Below are 17,636 nucleotides of genomic sequence, written 5' to 3'. Positions count from 1 at the left end.
AGTGGATCGAAGTTGTTCCACTTACCCAAGTCACCGGCAAGCAGATCGCCTCATTCATCCTCAACTACATCATCTGCCGGTATGGTGTGCCCATGTCCATCATCACAGATAATGGTCTTCCTTTCAAAAATCAGGATGTCCGTGAACTTTGTGAGAAATTTCATATCCAACACCGCTTTTCCACTCCCTATTACCCACAAGGTAATGGTCAGGCCGAAGCATCCAATAAAAACATATTGAGAATCCTAAAGAAGACAGTCAATGATGTCGGTCATGATTGGCATGTTCAACTAAATCCAGCACTATGGGCATATCGAACTAGCATTCGAACCCCTACAGGTGCAACTCCCTAATCATTGGTCTATGGCGCCGAAGCTATCTTACCTATTGAGGTGGAGATACCATCACTACGAGTTTCCTTGCATAATCTAATAGATGATGAAGTGTACAGAGTCTCACGCCTCCAAGACTTAGAATTACTTGATGAGAAGCAACAAGCCGCATACAATCACCTCAAAGCCTATTAGCAGCGCATGAGTAGAAGCTACAATCACCGATTTAGATCTCGTACATTTGAGGTAGGTGATCTTGTTCTCCGAGAGAATCCTCGCAACCAACCAAATAGAGAACATCAGGGCAAGTTTGAATCAAACTGGCTGGGCCCATATGTTGTCACTGCTGTATTCGGGTTCAGGGCATATCAGTTGGCTACATCAGAAGGAGAACCGCTCACAGATCCAATCAACAGCATGCACCTCAAACGGTTTTATACCTAAGCTGAACAAAGCATCAGGCTCCCCTGCATACCAAAAAATACCAAAAACATTCAGAAAAATGTCCTAAAGAAATACAAAAACATTCAAAAAGTAAAGAAAAATCATGCATCCAAACGGTGAACAACCACTCCGGTGGCACCTTGGGTAAGTGCGATGGTGAAAACCTGGCAAACAAGCACCACTCATAAAGACAGTGGCTCCAATATCTTTTAGGCTCATTGCAATCACACTCAATGCATAACACATCCATCCATCTAAACCATGGCTTGTTATTTGAACTATAATCAAAGATAGTACTTCATGACTCTTGCATCCCACTTTGTCATAGTCATGTCTACACTTGGGGGCAATACCCTTGAATCTAGTTGGTGGAAGTGGATTCTACATTACTGGTGCTTCATTGGCAAAAACATTTAAAAACATCTCACTGTAGCATCCTAAAATTGCGACACTTGCAATTTCGACTGCATTTCGATCTTCACGATGGCGACACAACACGCAACCTGAATGGAGACCCCGAAACCTGATTATGACACTGAAAACTGCATTTTCTTGCACCCTGGCCTGAACCTCCTTTGCACCCTGCTGTCTCGGGAGGTGGGACCAGAGCGCCCAGCGCCCTGGTCCTTCAGGACCAGGGTGCCCAGCGCCCTGGTCCCTGGGTCCTATTTTGGGCCCGGTCTCTTTTGGACTTCGGGTCTTTATGTTTGCAAATTGGAAAATTATCTTTCCTGGTCAGCCTAAGGTTGGGAAAATCAGTCTATCAGCCCTAAATGACAAGTATATAAACTACATTTTCCTCTCTCATTTGGATAGATACATACATGGGGGGAAAAAGCGTGGAAACTATATTCAAGCATTCAAGCATTCAAGCATTCTTTCAAGCAATTGATCATTCCAAGTCTCCATTCAAGGCTAAGTGTTGCATTCAAGACAAGGATTCAACCATTGAAGAGGAGATCACTTACTACATACTACTACAACTTACAACATACAACATCTATACCTTCGCACATAAGGATACAAACATCCTTACAACAAGGTATTAGTACTTGTTTTACATTACAGACATTTACATTTACAGCATTGCTCATTTCTTGGTTAATTCCAAAACCGGAGTTTGACCTAAAGGCAAACCCCTAATCCCTAACCCCCCAATCGTCTTCGCTTTTCTGTGTGTAGGTTGCAGGTACGCGGTTGAAATTGAAGATCTGGAATCCTTGTGCAGAGACGAACAGATCCCCCTTCGTTTCGCGGATTTTTCGAAGGACCGTGGCGCTCGAGCGCCATTGTCCCAGCAACTTTCGCTCAAATTTGTAGGACGGCGCCGTATCAACATTTTACTGCTAATTCCAGGTCCGCAGCTTCATACTGTATTCCTATCTCAGTTTATAAGCGAATCTTTCTCACTTTCTATGCATTTCTAGCTTAATTCTTCTATGCATATTCTTTACAAAAGAGGGTAGCCTTGCTGTCATAACCCTTGAAACTCATTTAACATCCAATCTTGCATTGCGTGGGATTGGATCTTGTGGGTTTCAACCCCTCTTTTGAATGTAAAGTCTCTCCCCTAAGTGAAAACCATCAACCCTAGAGTAACCTCCCTTCTCTCTCCTTGGAGTTGGAAGAGGGGAGAGCAACTAGGGTTCGATCGCGATTTTCCGCTTTACATTTTGGTGAACCCGACGTGAACATCCTTTTTGATTATTCATAGTTAGATCTGAAAATTTGATTCCTTGATTACATTTCCATGTTGATCTTTTGCAAAATTTTAGAGGTTAATTGCATAAAAACCCTAAATTTTCTTTTTAGTAATTGAACTTGCGAAATGTCTAAATGTTAATGCTTGTTTCAGATCTACCCTTCTATTACAAATTATCAATTCATATTTGTGCTTTAATTTTGAAAATTAAGTGGTTAAGTGTTAAAACCCTAATTTTTAAAACCCTCTTGATTCAACCTTTGTTCGACAATTTCACTGATCAAAACATCTCCAAATCAGCTGTAACTTTGGATTCCGCAATAAAATCACAATATCTTTCATCCCTGAAAAATTGGAAAAAAGTTGCGAGGACCGTGTGCACTCCGAGCACCATCGTCCCCGACATTTTTTTCCAAAATTTCGGGAGCTAGATCTTACTGTATTTTCCTGCTAAAATCCAGAATTTTGGTTGATTTTATCAATTATAACACTTTCAAAATTAAAGTCAAAGTTGGTCTAGGGATTGCTTGGATTAACGCTTCTAATCATTCAAAAATCATTGAAACTGAAATTTTGTGTCAAAATTGTGTTCTTACTGTCCTAAATCTGAAAAGTGTGTTTGCATTCATTAAAAATTTCAGTGCTTTATTTAAATTCTTGCAATTTGTGACTTTTGAAATTAAGTGCTTAATTACAACAACTTCAATTTCCGCTTTCAAAATTGAATTTTGCGTGAAATTGAGTCAACTTTTGAATTTCAAAACTTGCATTGCTTTCGGTATTCCCTCTAAAATCATAAAATTCAAAATTTCAGTTTCCCTCTTTTTTTCAAAATTCAAATTTTTGCATTTTTCGACAATCTTGGTAGGGTTCAATTTCGAGATTGCAACTTTAATTTGGCCTATCTACAGATCGTAAAACCACTCAATTTTTTCAGATTAGCTCTAAAATCATCATAACTTTCATCCCTGCAAATTTCGAAAAAAGTTGCTGGGACCGTGTGCACTCCGAAGCGCCACGGTCCCTGACATTTTTTCTGAAATTTCGGGAGATTGTCCTGATTGTATTTTACAGCTTAAATCTGGAAGATTGGCTGATTTTACTGAAAATTTCTACCTCTAAATTCAAAACTTTCTCTCTCTCTCTAGTGCATGAGTTTTACAACAATAAGCCCTACTTACACTATTCCCGTCAGAAGAAGCCGTAGAATTAAGTCTTTCCGAGGTTTAACTACTGAGGAGATGGAACCTAATTTGAATAGCCTTTTTAACGAGGACATGGGTAATTCCTCTAATCCTCCTAATGATGAAGAAGCTCTCCATGAGGTTTCTGAAGAACAACTTTCGAAATTGGATAACCCATTTGACGATTTTCGACAATGGATGACTCAAGAATACCCCGATAGTCAAGCTCTTCCTTTAATTGAGGGTCTAAAACGTATGCTTCAAAGTGATAAGAATGGAATTGATATTTTGCGTGGTATTGCACACATTGTGGATTCGAATGTGATGCCTATGAAGAGTTGTGCTGAAAATTTGGGTTATACACAACCTCCTACTCAAGTCAATCATTCTATTCCTTTGATGACTTCTATTGCTAGCATACCTACCTTTACATCAAACATAATGGCTACTTCTACACAAGACATTCCTCCTGTGATCACCAGTCATGGGGGCAATCCTTCTTCTTCAATTAACCCTCTTCCTTCATTTAATCCGACTTCTTCATGCATTCCTTCAATGAGTGTCCCTATTACATCTCCACAAATGAACATGATGCAAGGGGGCAATTCATTCAATCATTCCATTCCTCCTTGTAGTGTTCCTCCTGTCCAATCATCTCCTATGACTAATTATCATAGAGTCCCACCACCTTACTCTTTACCTTCTTTCAATAACATAACACCTCCATCTCAATCTAACACATCTAATATGAACTCTTCGACTGAAGCGACCATTAACAATCTTGCACAAACTGTCTCTTCTTTACAGCAACAAATTGCCTCTATGAATCAATCTAAGTTTAGTGTGCCCACATTTGATGTTGCGAGCCCACTTTCTCTTGACATTGTTCGAGCTATCCCCCCTAAACATGTTGAAATCCCGCATTTGGAACTTTATAATGGTAAGGGTGATCCTCTAACACATGTTAAGACTTTTCAAACAATCTGTACTGATTTTGCCTATGACCAAAGGTTTCTTGCAAAATTGTTTACTAGAACATTAAGAGACAAAGCTCTACAATGGTATTGCTCGTTGCCTTCTTATTCTATTACTTCTTTCGAACAACTTGCAAATGCTTTCATTCAACAATTTCAAAACAATATAAGTCCTAAAGTTACTTTGATTGATTTAATGCATTGTAAACAAGGTGTTAAAGAAAAAGTGACTGATTTCATTGGTAGATATAAGCATTTGTATGCTCAAATTTCTTTTCCAGTGCTTGACAATGATATTCAAAGAATCTTTATTTCTAATTTACAAAAAGATATTCGAGACAAACTTCTGTTTTCTGAGTTTACTTCTTTCCAACAGTTGTGTGCAACTCTTCACAATTATCAACTAACTATGAGTCAAATGGAACAATCACATCCTATGACTCTGAGTGATAAGGGTGATAGCAGTCAACAACCACTTGGGAAGTTTAAACCGAACAGAGATTCCATTAAATTCAATGAAAACATCATCAACAACAATGTGAATGCAGCATCAGGGGTGCCTCCTATTTCTAAATTTTTCAAGAGAGAAAGAAAGTTTACTCCTTTGAATGAATCATTGCATAGTATTATGAATAAGTTATTGGAACAAAATGTGCTTACTCTTCCTCCTATAAGGCAAATTGATCCTGCAAAGATTACTTCAGCTTATTTTGATAACAAATATTTTTGTCAATTTCATCGTCAGCCTAGGCATGATACTGAAAAATGTTTTTCTTTAAAGGGTAAAATTCAAGATTTGATTGATAATAATACTATTTATGTTTCTGGAGTGAATGATAAAGGCAATACATCTGTAGCTCCTCCTAATAAAAATCTTCAGATTTTCACTGATCCATTACCTTCTCATACCTCTAATGCGATTGAGACTAATGATTCCTCTCTTTCATCTGATGGTCTTGTGTCTATGACTCCGAATGTGATTAACTTTGTAGAGCAGCAAGAAAACCCTAAAGAACCTTCCATCACATTTGATTCCAGTGAAACCATTAGGGCACCTGATGGTCCTTTATACATAGTTGCAAAAGTCAAGAATACACCTTGCCGTGGAGTGCTTATTGATCCTTCGTGCATGGTTAATGTTATTACTGAAGAATTTTTTTTTACTTTGCAATTGAATCAAGTGATATATGACAAAACAGATGTGATTGTGAAACTATTTGATGCATTTTCTTCTCCTGCAATTGGTTCTATTACATTGCCTATTGAGGTCCATAACAAATCCCTTGATGTGAACTTTGCTATTATTCCATCTTCCGAACAATTTCGTGTGAAGCTTGGCTATCCTTGGCTATCTTCCATGAAAGCTATTGCTTCTCCTATTCATAAGTGTTTGAAATTTCCCCATAATGGTGAAGTTGTTACTGTCAATCATAGTCTCTTTAAACCAGCTGAAAGAACTTCTAGCGTTCCTATTGATTACTTTTGGCCTAAACAATTCCAATCTCTTCCTCCGAGAAGTGATCATCTTTTCAAATCTTATCAAAAGTGGAAAACAGATATGATCCTATCTCTAAGTGAACCTAGAACACCCAAACTTGATATTCCTATCGTTCTTGAGAAGGAAGTTCTTCCTTTGAAAGATAAAACTAATGTCTTTCCTCAAGAAGATTCCCAACCCATCCCTATGGATGTGACTATGTCTATATCTAATAAACTTCCTAAAAGCAGACCTATGCCTCCTCGTCATGATGGACTTGGTCTCCTTCCTAAACCAAAAATTCCTCCTTTATATGGAGCAGTTCCTCCTCCTCAATCTTCTCAACTTCCTACTAAGACTAGACGAAATCATTCGGCACGTGAACGCCGACGAAAGCGTCGTCTTAGAGCTCAGGCAGCTGCTTCTCAAACTTTGCAATCTCCAAAAACACCTTCAACAAGCATTATTCCATTTTCTCCAAAATCTCCAAAACATAAGATGCATGATGGTCTTGATCCTGTGCGAATTAAAGACCCTATTTTTATAAATCTTGATAATGCTATAGATGAAAATGTTATTCATGATGCAAATGTTACTTCTCTTGCTTCTGATAGTGAATATGAACTTGTTGATATTGATAACCATTTATCTAATGAATTTTCTAAAGCACTTATCCTAGCTCCTAGACAAGAACAATGTGGCTCGGAACATGAACATAGCCCTTGTTTGGATCTTGTGATAGCTCCATCTGCTGTGTTGGATGTTCCTCCTCTAGCGTGTTCCCTGCCTTCCCAAAACATTGATCAGCAAGATCGGGGGGTAGATGGCGTGCTAGACTAGTTACATTAGCATAGCAGATTCTCTCCTCCTCTCTTTTGTTACTTCTTCTATATGTTATTCTCATTCTTCTATTTGTTGTCCTTAGTGTTGTCTACTTGAGGACGATGCAAAGCATTGAGATCTCTCGATCTCTCTCATGTTGACTCAAAAGACACATGTGTTCCCTTCTTCTAGGTGACCTTCCTTGATTGGGGAATGAAGAACATGCATACATACATATGATATACATGAATTATCATACAGCATACTGACCCCGAGGAAAGTGAAGTCACCTTGTGCTTTGTGTTTTGTGTCTATTATCCTTGGGCTTATCTCACACTTGGGGGCTAAATCCTTGTGATAACGTGCTCCTTTCCCTTCTCATTCCTTATATGTATCACTACCTTAAAGCAATCACCCCCGGTGAGGCGTGTGCGATCGCTTTAACATAGGGGGCATACATCCCGTTCATATCTTTTCAAGATACTTGAGAATTTCTTGGCAAATTTAGCCTTGCCTTGAAAATTTTTGATATCTTTCTTGCATGACTCATAGTGAGGGAACCTTACTACTGACAGTCATGGTTTTCCCTCGTGATCTTCCCTTTTACTTTGTCAATCGAAGTCGTAAGATCCTTAGTCCACTGGGGGCTTGGTGTGTCTTGCCTCCTTGATGTGGTGAAAGTCTTTCAATATTGTTTCCTTGTACTTTACCGGAAGTATGAGCATACATACTCCCGCTAAAGTGGGGGCTAAATGTAGCGTCCTAAAATTGCGACACTTGCAATTTCGACTGCATTTCGGTCTTCACGATGGCGACACAACACGCAACCTGAATGGAGACCCCGAAACTTGATTATGACACTGAAAACTGCCTTTTCTTGCACCCTGGCCTGAACCTCCTTTGCACCCTGCTGTCCCGGGAGGTGGGACCAGAGCGCCCAGCGCCCTGGTCCCTGGGTCCTATTTTGGGCCCGGTCTCTTTTGGACTTCGGGTCTTTATGTTTGCAAATTGGAAAATTATCTTTCCTGGTCGGCCTAAGGTTGGGAAAATCAGTCTATCAGCCCTAAATGACAAGTATATAAACTACATTTTCCTCTCTCATTTGGATAGATACATACATGGGGGAAAAAAGCGTGGAAACTATATTCAAGCATTCAAGCATTCAAGCATTCTTTCAAGCAGTTGATCATTCTAAGTCTCCATTCAAGGCTAAGTGTTGCATTCAAGACAAGGATTCAACCATTGAAGAGGAGATCACTTACTACATACTACTACAACTTACAACATACAACATCTATACCTTCGCACATAAGGATACAAACATCCTTACAACAAGGTATTAGTACTTGTTTTACATTACAGACATTTACATTTACAGCATTGCTCATTTCTTGGTTAATTCCAAAACCGGGGTTTGACCTAAAGGCAAACCCCTAATCCCTAACCCCCCAATCGTCTTCGCTTTTCTGTGTGTAGGTTGCAGGTACGCGGCTGAAATTGAAGATCTGGAATCCTTGTGCAGAGACGAACAGATCCCCCTTCGTTTCACGGATTTTTCGGAGGACCGTGGCGCTCGGGCGCCATCGTCCTGGCAACTTTCGCTCAAATTTGCAGGATAGCGCCGTATCGACATTTTACTGCTAATTCCAGGTCCGCAGCTTCACACTGTATTCCTATCTCAGTTTATAAGCGAATCTTTCTCACTTTCTATGCATTTCTAGCTTAATTCTTCTATGCATATTCTTTACAAAAGAGGGTAGCCTTGCTGTCATAACCCTTGAAACTCATTTAGCATCTAATCTTGCATTGCGTGGGATTGGATCTTGTAGGTTTCAACCCCTCTTTTGAATGTAAAGTCTCTCCCCTAAGTGAAAACCATCAACCCTAGAGTAACCTCCCTTCTCTCTCCTTGGAGTTGGAAGAGGGGAGAGCAACTAGGGTTCGATCGCGATTTTCCGCTTTACACTCACAAAATCCAAAAACATTCAAAAACGTCTCACAAAATCCAAAAACATTCAAAAATGTTATACAAAATCCAAAAACATCAAAAAAACCATTGAAAAACACACAAAAACATGGCAACACCTTGTACATACTCATCTGAACAGATACAAAAACAAACATTGACATAATACTCACACAATGACCATTTACCAATCAAACCACACAATCAACATCAACAAATCGGAAATTGTCTTTCAACAAGGATGCATCCTTCCTTGCCAAAACAAAGACAAAAGTAACATTTTCTATGACAAGAAAATTATGTTAAGCTATCAAATACTTGGTTGATTTGTGAGTACAAACATTCATTTATCTGTATCAGGATCTTTCAGCATTATTTTGTATCATTTGTGCATTGTTTCCGATGAAGTTCCGGGGCATGTACTAATGGTGTTTACGTGGGAAGTTCACCAAGCTACGTGATCTTATGCCAAATGCAGTCATGGATCATTACAGCTTGCTGACTACAGCGTATACCTCGACCATATGAGCATGAACCATTACCAAGGATCCTTATTCTTTATTCTTTATGTATATACTGTTTGTTTGCAGGAACATTGCTCTTCCTTTGGTTCCTTCCCCCTCATCCAATTTGGATAAAGATTTTTATCTCTTAGTACGGTATGCACTTGTCTCAGGATATGATCAGCCTAAGATCAAGGAGGATGATCCAAGTCATGCATGAACAGAGATAATCCTTGTCTGTTCCGCAAGCAATACTTTGGTCGACTTGACCCTTATATCAAGCCGTTTGTATTAACTTGCTATATAAAATCCATGTAAAGAATACTCAGGTCATCTTGAATCATTATGTCAAGATGCTTGTATTCTCTTCCAACATTTTAAAGCTCAATGATGAAAATAGAGCACTATGGATCATCATTTCCATCTCATCTGTTTATACCTTGCATTATGTTGCATATCACCCATCCATTCACTCATTCATATGTATGATTTATATGCCAAAAGTAAACACAGTTCGTATGAACAGTTATGTAAGAATTACGCTGGTCGTGGTTACAATCACGACCGAGTACTTTGATACATCATCAATGCATCATGCAAAGTCTCAAAAACCTTGCATTTCTCATGGTCATATCATCATCACATTTAGTTGCATCTTGCATTAAGTACATTCATGTCATTTTTAACTTAACATTGCATATAGTTCATTTTTGACATTAGTTTTCATTTATTATTGCATCTATTCATTAGTGAAAAAGTGCATTCATTCATCCATTTATTAAAGTATCTTATTATGCTCATTTTAGGATTCATTCACATTGCATTCATTATCCTTTTTAATTGCATTAAGGTACAGTTATTAAAACCATAAGTTATAGTATCATCACATTATCATTTTTACTTAAATCATATTTAAAAGCATTTAGCATCATAAATCCATTTGTTTCCAAACATTGGTTCATACCATTTTATATATATCCATTATACATAGGCATTTATTTCGACATTATCATATAAACATTTGTACTTTACATTTTGTTTATCCATATTACATTCATCTAAAAACATCTAGATGCATATCCATACATAAAATCATTCATTCATACATTGCATTAACATCATCACATAAATTATCTCATCATTATATTGCAATAGGAAACACCAAAATCCTGTTCATAAATCATCATGAGCATACATCATCATCATGGCATTACATACATAAAGCATTACATCAAAAATCAAACAAATCATACATATATAAGCCTGCATTCATATGTCAGTATCCCACATCATAAATCATCATAAAAACATGCATATAAGAAACATCTCATCAAATGCATACATATACACAAATCCATCTAAGCAATAACTCATCATCCTGCATAAACATCCATACATATCAAATGCATATCATCAAAATATGGGATCTCCTCATGTATATCATCTCATATATTAGAGTACAATGAAGTCTACAAAATCAACTACCAAGAACCATCCAAGATACAGTCCAAAAAAATAAACAATGATACAATACATATATGCAAAAATGCTCTCTCAAATGCCACTCTAGCTAGATGTTGTACCACCATCGCCACCTGCTCCACCACTGGTGCCCGCACCACCTGATCCATCTCTCCGCGGAGGCCTCATCGAACCCCCACTCACTCCTGCATCCCTTGATCTCTCCCTCTGCAGAGAACCCATCACACCCCCACTGCTCTGCACCCTCTGTGATCGCTCTGATCTGGCCTACCGCATCTAAGAATAGCTAAGAGCTCACTAGCTAACTGGCACCACCTGCTCATATAAACCCGGCCAGTAGTCTATCTCCGCCTGTGCTCACCGCATCTCCCTCATCCCCTCCCCCATAGGCCCCTGTGCTCCTACTCCAATCCGGACTCTCTCCTACAGCTCTCCCAATCTCTCCATTGCACTATCCCTCTCCTGTAGCACCACCGCTAGCTCTGACTCCCGTGCAAATAGCTGCACATCCCTAGCCGCCACCTCCGCCTCCAAATCCTCTACTCGGGTCTGCAAATGTGCTATCATGTGATCCCGAAGATCTGCAGTGGCTCCCTCCCCGGTATCCATAGCCACCTCACCTATACCACCCTCTCCAGCAGCTCCCTCCCCTCTGTCCATCAGGATCTCCCTCTCCATCCCCCTCCCACCCAGCCGAACTCCTCCCTGTATCAATGGTCCTTGTGCTATCCGTAGAGGTAGTCCACCTCTCCCTCTCTGCTGAATCCGCATCCCCAACCCACCACCTCCTCCACCACCTCCTCCTCCACCCTCTCCTCCACCTCCTCCACCTGCCCTCGGTCCTCGACCTCCTGCCCTCCTCCATCTTCGTCCCCTCTCATCCTCAAAATCCGAAATCGGCTTTGTTGGATCGGATATCCGTAAGATCGGGTGCATCGCCCGATATTGCGTATACTCATCTGATACTTCTGCATCCACGACCCTCAATCGTATATCCCACGGTCTCGCCTATAGTGTCTGAAACTCTACCAGTGCCTGATCATACGGCAGCACTGGCCCCCATGCATACCTCTCCCGAATCACCTATGTGTACTCCCCTAATCCACTAGGTAGTCCCTGCTGCCATCCAAACTGCCTCATCACTCTCCCGGGCACCTGTCTCTCCAAATGGTATGAGGTCCTCCCAATGAGGAATCGAGTCATAAAAACATAGGGCAGTGCCTCTGCATCATCATCCCATGGCTCACACTCCAGGTATGGTCGCCATATGACTGCATCAAGATTGTCCAGTGCCTGCCGCCACCACTCTAACTTCCTCAAGTGGGGCTGACTCATCATGCCACTATACATGAACATATACGGCTGATCTACTACTCGAAACCTTAGACTCACTGGTCGAGTCACTGGTAGGTGCTCTCAGGCCCAAATATGTAGAAGCATCACGCCCACTACTAAGGAACCCCTCCCCCGGTAAACCACCTCATGAAGCTCCTGGTACAGATGCGCCAGCACGCTCGACCCCCACGCAAATCGGGTCCCCTCGGTAATCATCATCTCGATCACCTACCCCCACCCCACGGCCAAACCATGTGATCGCCTGTCTGGACAAAGAAGTCCTCCCATGATACCTGATAAGACTGCTAGTAGAGGCTCATATAACGCCGCTATCTCCTCCCAGGCAATAGAGCCATCATCAATAAAAACATCCTCATCAAAAAACCTTTGAACTGCAAGGGTCCCCCAGGATCTGTCATATGTGACCAGCTCCCCCCGAATCGGAATCCGCAGGATGCGCCACACATCCTTTAGGGTCACTATCATCTCCCCCTGTGCCAGATGGAAGGTGCATGTCTTGTTGTGCCACCGCTCGACTAACGCTGTGATCAAACCGTGATTCATCTGAATCATGGGTATGTGCATCACCTCATACAATCCAATAGCAGCAATACAATCTATCTCTACCTCTGTCAATCGATCCCGCAACCCCTGTGTCGCAAGATGTCTCTCGCGTAACTGCAACATGCCTAGATCCTCCTGCACATGGACATTCATCAATCACCATCAGTTGTTTTATTTTCAAACTTTCTTAAGTTTAAACCTAGACTATCAACAGATACTTTGATCAAGTATCTTCGGGTCTCAACAAGTAAGCAATCATGGCCACCTAGACTTCAAACGGGCATTTATCCTAAAAATGACCTAGGTCTCATCAAGCTGCTATGGTTCAAAACAACTCCCACTTCACATCGCCATCCATCCATCATTGGCATCGGGAGATTTTCTTCATCCAAACTGGGGCATCTCTTTATCCTAAAAACAAAAGCACTATTTTACCAACAAAAGCGCTAGTTTCTCCACAATAGCGCTACAACCCTAACAAAAGCGTTCAATCAGCTATCCAATAGCACTCAAACTACCAATGCGCTAAAACAACTATACAGTAGCGCTCATTAAAATCAATAGCGCTCAATTAAGCACTCAATAGCACTTATTAATCAATAGCACCTAAACATACATGCAATAGCGCTAAACCATTTCCAAAGTGCTCAAACAATAGGCCAAGAGCGCCATTGCGACACCATAGCGCTAGTTAATTGAGCAAAAGTGTCAAAATCATAGTTTCAGCGCTATTGCTCCGACTTAACTTGACTCAGCAAAAAGCCTATCAAAAATGCATAAAAATTCAAAATTCTAATTTACGTACTGCTGGTCAGTAGTCATCTGGCCGTTGGAACCATCGGACTCGCTCAAATCTGTGCTCTGTAATCGGTACTAGCATCCTGACTGCTGCTCGCTCCTCCAAAATGTCACTATCAGAGCTCTGGTTTCAGATTGGTCGCGGTCACAAATGATCCTATTTTCACCCCTTTCACCCCATTTATACCCTTCGCCGTCACCATAACTTCCCCCCGCTCACCGCAGTGGTCCCCGTAAACTTCCTGAGCCCCCCATTTCTCCATTTTACCCCCATTTTCTTCTATTTTTCACCTGTATGGCTAAATCCTTTTCTTCTAACACCTTGCCAATTTTCATTCTTTTTCGAGAGATCGCCCGATTTTTCAAAAAAATTCGGCCCATCTCTCGAGGGGGCATACCACCCATTACATTAACATTTTATGGGGCATTTTCTTCACACCAGTTTTTCTTTCTTTAAAACGACACAATAAACCGCACCGTCTCAAAGAGGGGCAAATGTAGTCACACAAATCTGTCCAGCTTAATTAAATAAATATTCGCTATTTATTTGATTAAAAATACACTAGCCATGAGTTAATTAAATTAATATTTAATTAATTCATCTCCAAACATTCTCCTATTAATTAAATAAATTATTGAATTTATTTTAATTAATTCATTAAACCAAATTCACAATCAATTAAATGAATAAAATCTATTTATTTAATTAAATCCCCCTTTTCCTCTTTTAAATAAATTAAATAATTAAGCATTTATTTAAATCATTATCCCCCCCCCACTTGCATTTTCCTACAAATGCAACTTGCACATATTTATTGAAATAAATGAATTTTTATTTTTAATAAAATCCTATTTTCCCTCACCCACCAAATCCAATTGCATTCCTAAATTCCCTTCTAGATTCTTCTAAACCCTTCCTAATTAGCCTAATCCATCCCCTAATTATCGTCACATTCCTAAGCAAAATAAAGTCACTTCTCAAATACTTCAAAAAGTCTTTGAAAAGCATTTAATGCTTTGTGTGTTCAACAAATTAACCCCCAAAGTCTTCCAAGACCACTAATGGCTCTTACATGACCATTTATGGCTCTTACATAACCATTTATGGTTATTTCAAACTTGTCTCCCCAAACATTTATTGTTTTGACCATATTTATCCTTTTTACATTTGCACAAGAGTTTATCCATTGGATAAAAGCTTTATTCTTTGAATAAAGAGTTTATTCATTCAACTAACCTTGACTTTAACTCCCAAGGTCATATCAAGCATTTAATGCTTATTCCCTCTCTTCTCAACCTATCTCACATTGACACTTGTCGTCCTGGGATTGGGTTGAAAGCCCTCGCATGGATTTGAAATCATTCAATCCTGACCCTTGTTGAGATTGCTCAATCTCAACCATCCATTGCTCCATTTTCCCTATAAATAGAGCCCATTTCTTCATAATCCAGATCCTAAAAACTTGTATGCATTTAACCTATAGGCATTTTAGAGAGCATTTAGCAATAGCAAACTAATATCTTGTTATTTTTGGTTAAAATCAATCATTTTAATAGCATCTAGTATTTTAGCTTTTCATTTTACATTTGGAGCAAAATACCCAAATCTCAATCCTCCATAAGCATCCATAGTGCAAAAAGTTGCTGAGAGCTACACTATTTTGGAACTTGGAGAGGAGAGGAACAAGGGAGAAGGAGCTAAGAACATGCTAAGAGGCATTTGGAGATGCCTTATTATCTTTGTTTCATTTGTGATATATTAGCATGATTTTAGCATCTCTTTTGATATGCCTGTTTACATTAGTTTTTGATTGACTAACACTAACGATTTTCTTGTGTCTTGTGTTGTTTGTCATTTGCCAACCTTGTCCATTTAGCAGAGCATCAGTAGATAACCACAATAGTTAATTTTTTTATGATGAAACCCTTTCAAATTGATTATGCTTGTGAAATTATCAATTTTTGGACTATGAGATTTAATGTCTAGCTAAATGATCTAAGATTTCTTTCATTGTTAAAGGAAGAGTTATTAGCTTTGGTTTTTCATCTCATTAAGATTAATAGTCCTCACACTTCTTGTGAGTCCCTTTTTTTCATCTCCTAGCTTGAACAACGTCATAAAAAAAGCTACATGATGTGACCACATATCATTCAGGAGTTGTTAGTCTCATATCTAAATACCATTGTGGCATTAGCTAACATGTGCAAAATTGTTAATACTCACTTAGTGGTCCCCCTTGCCTCATATTAGATTGTTTTCTATCTACTACATGATCATGAGCATTGACCATAATTTCTCACCTCTATGCAAACTTAAGGACTATTATATGTGCCCAATGTTATAGGAACCATGGATATGAATTCATAAGCTTGATGCTATTTATCTAATTGAGATAATCTAAAATGTCCAATTCAAGTGAAATTATTAATGACTTGCTAGTGTTATTGGCAATAGACCCATTTCCTCATGGATTACTCCACTATTGTGGTTAAGTTGTAGAAGGAGTGCTTGTTTCAAGGGGCCTAAATAGGATGTTTTTTATATTAGTAAGTAGCAAAAACAAGGGTGTCGGCTCTTACACTAACAACCCACCAAATTCTACTTAACAACACTTCCCATCGAGTGGCGCACTAGTTTATTGGAACACCTACAACTAGAACTAACACTTTTACTAACATCCTCCTCGACCTCCATTTAAACCTCATTGTCAACCTCAATTCTCTATTTTTTGGCATGGGGTGGGGGACCTTGGGTCTTCCTCATCTTCTCAACATTAGAGGAGGTGGCTTGCTACAGAACAACTATGGAGGCAAGGTTAGGAGTCGCGGGGGAGCTAGGACAAGAGGGATGTTACAATAACTATCCATAGAAAAATAGGAAACATGAGAATACTAGGTAAGTGAGATCAGTTTTCGCTTTGATATATATTCATGATAGTGAAATCCCTTTTATCTTAAAATTTTAAGATTGATAGATCCCCAACCAATTTAGGTGTTACCCATTAAAACAATTATACATAAGTCCAATATTAAAAGTATAAAGCCCATTATTTGTTAATATCCAGACATATAATATTCAATACACTCACCACATTTAACTAAAGTACTTGTTTCCAATAAACCTCTAAAGGTGATGTGTGGACAAAATATTATTGTTGTTGTCTATCTTTAAAATTGATTATGATCATGATATCATCAATTTGGGGACTATAAGATTTGATGTCTAGCTAAAAAATTTGAGGGTTCTTGCATGTTTAAAGGAAGATTAATTAGTGTTGATTATTCATCTCTTTAAGATTAATATTCCTCACACTTCTCATGAGTCCCTTTGTTTCATCTCCTAGCTTGAGCAATGCTACCATAAAGTTGCATGACATGCTTGCATATCACTAAGGAGATTTTGATCTCACATATAAATACCATTGAGCCATCAGCTAACATGTGTACAATTATTAGTACTCACTTAGTTGCTCACCTTGCCTCATATTAGATTGTTTAATATCCATTGCATGATAGTGAGCATTGACCATAATCACTCACCCCTATGCAAAATTAAGGACTATTATGTGTTCCTAACATCATAGGAACCATGGCTATCACTTTTTAAGCTTGATGATATTTCTATAATTAAGAGAATCTTTAATGTCCAATTCAAGTGAAGCACTTAATAACTTGCCCAAATTATTAACAATAGTCATTTCCTCTTGGACCAATCCATTGTTGTGGTTAAGTTGTAAAAAAATGTATTTTTCAAGGGGCTTGAATAAGATGTTACAATAACTATCTATAGAAAAAATAGGAGATATAAGACTAATAGATAAGAGAGATCTTATATTAGATCATGTTTCTACATCTAGTGTTAGCCTATACATATTCATGATAGTGAAATCCCCTATATATTATTTTAAGATTTAAAGACTCCCAACCAATTTAGTTGTTACCAATTAACAATTATACTTGTCCAAGATTAAAACTATAAAACCCATTCTTTGCTAATATCCATACGTATAGCATTGAATATACTCATCGCGTCTTACTCAAGTTGTTTCCAAT

This window comes from Cryptomeria japonica, chromosome 10, assembly GCF_030272615.1.
Source record: "Cryptomeria japonica chromosome 10, Sugi_1.0, whole genome shotgun sequence".
NCBI lineage: Eukaryota > Viridiplantae > Streptophyta > Pinopsida > Cupressales > Cupressaceae > Cryptomeria > Cryptomeria japonica.
Note: the sequence above shows the minus strand (reverse complement) of the source record.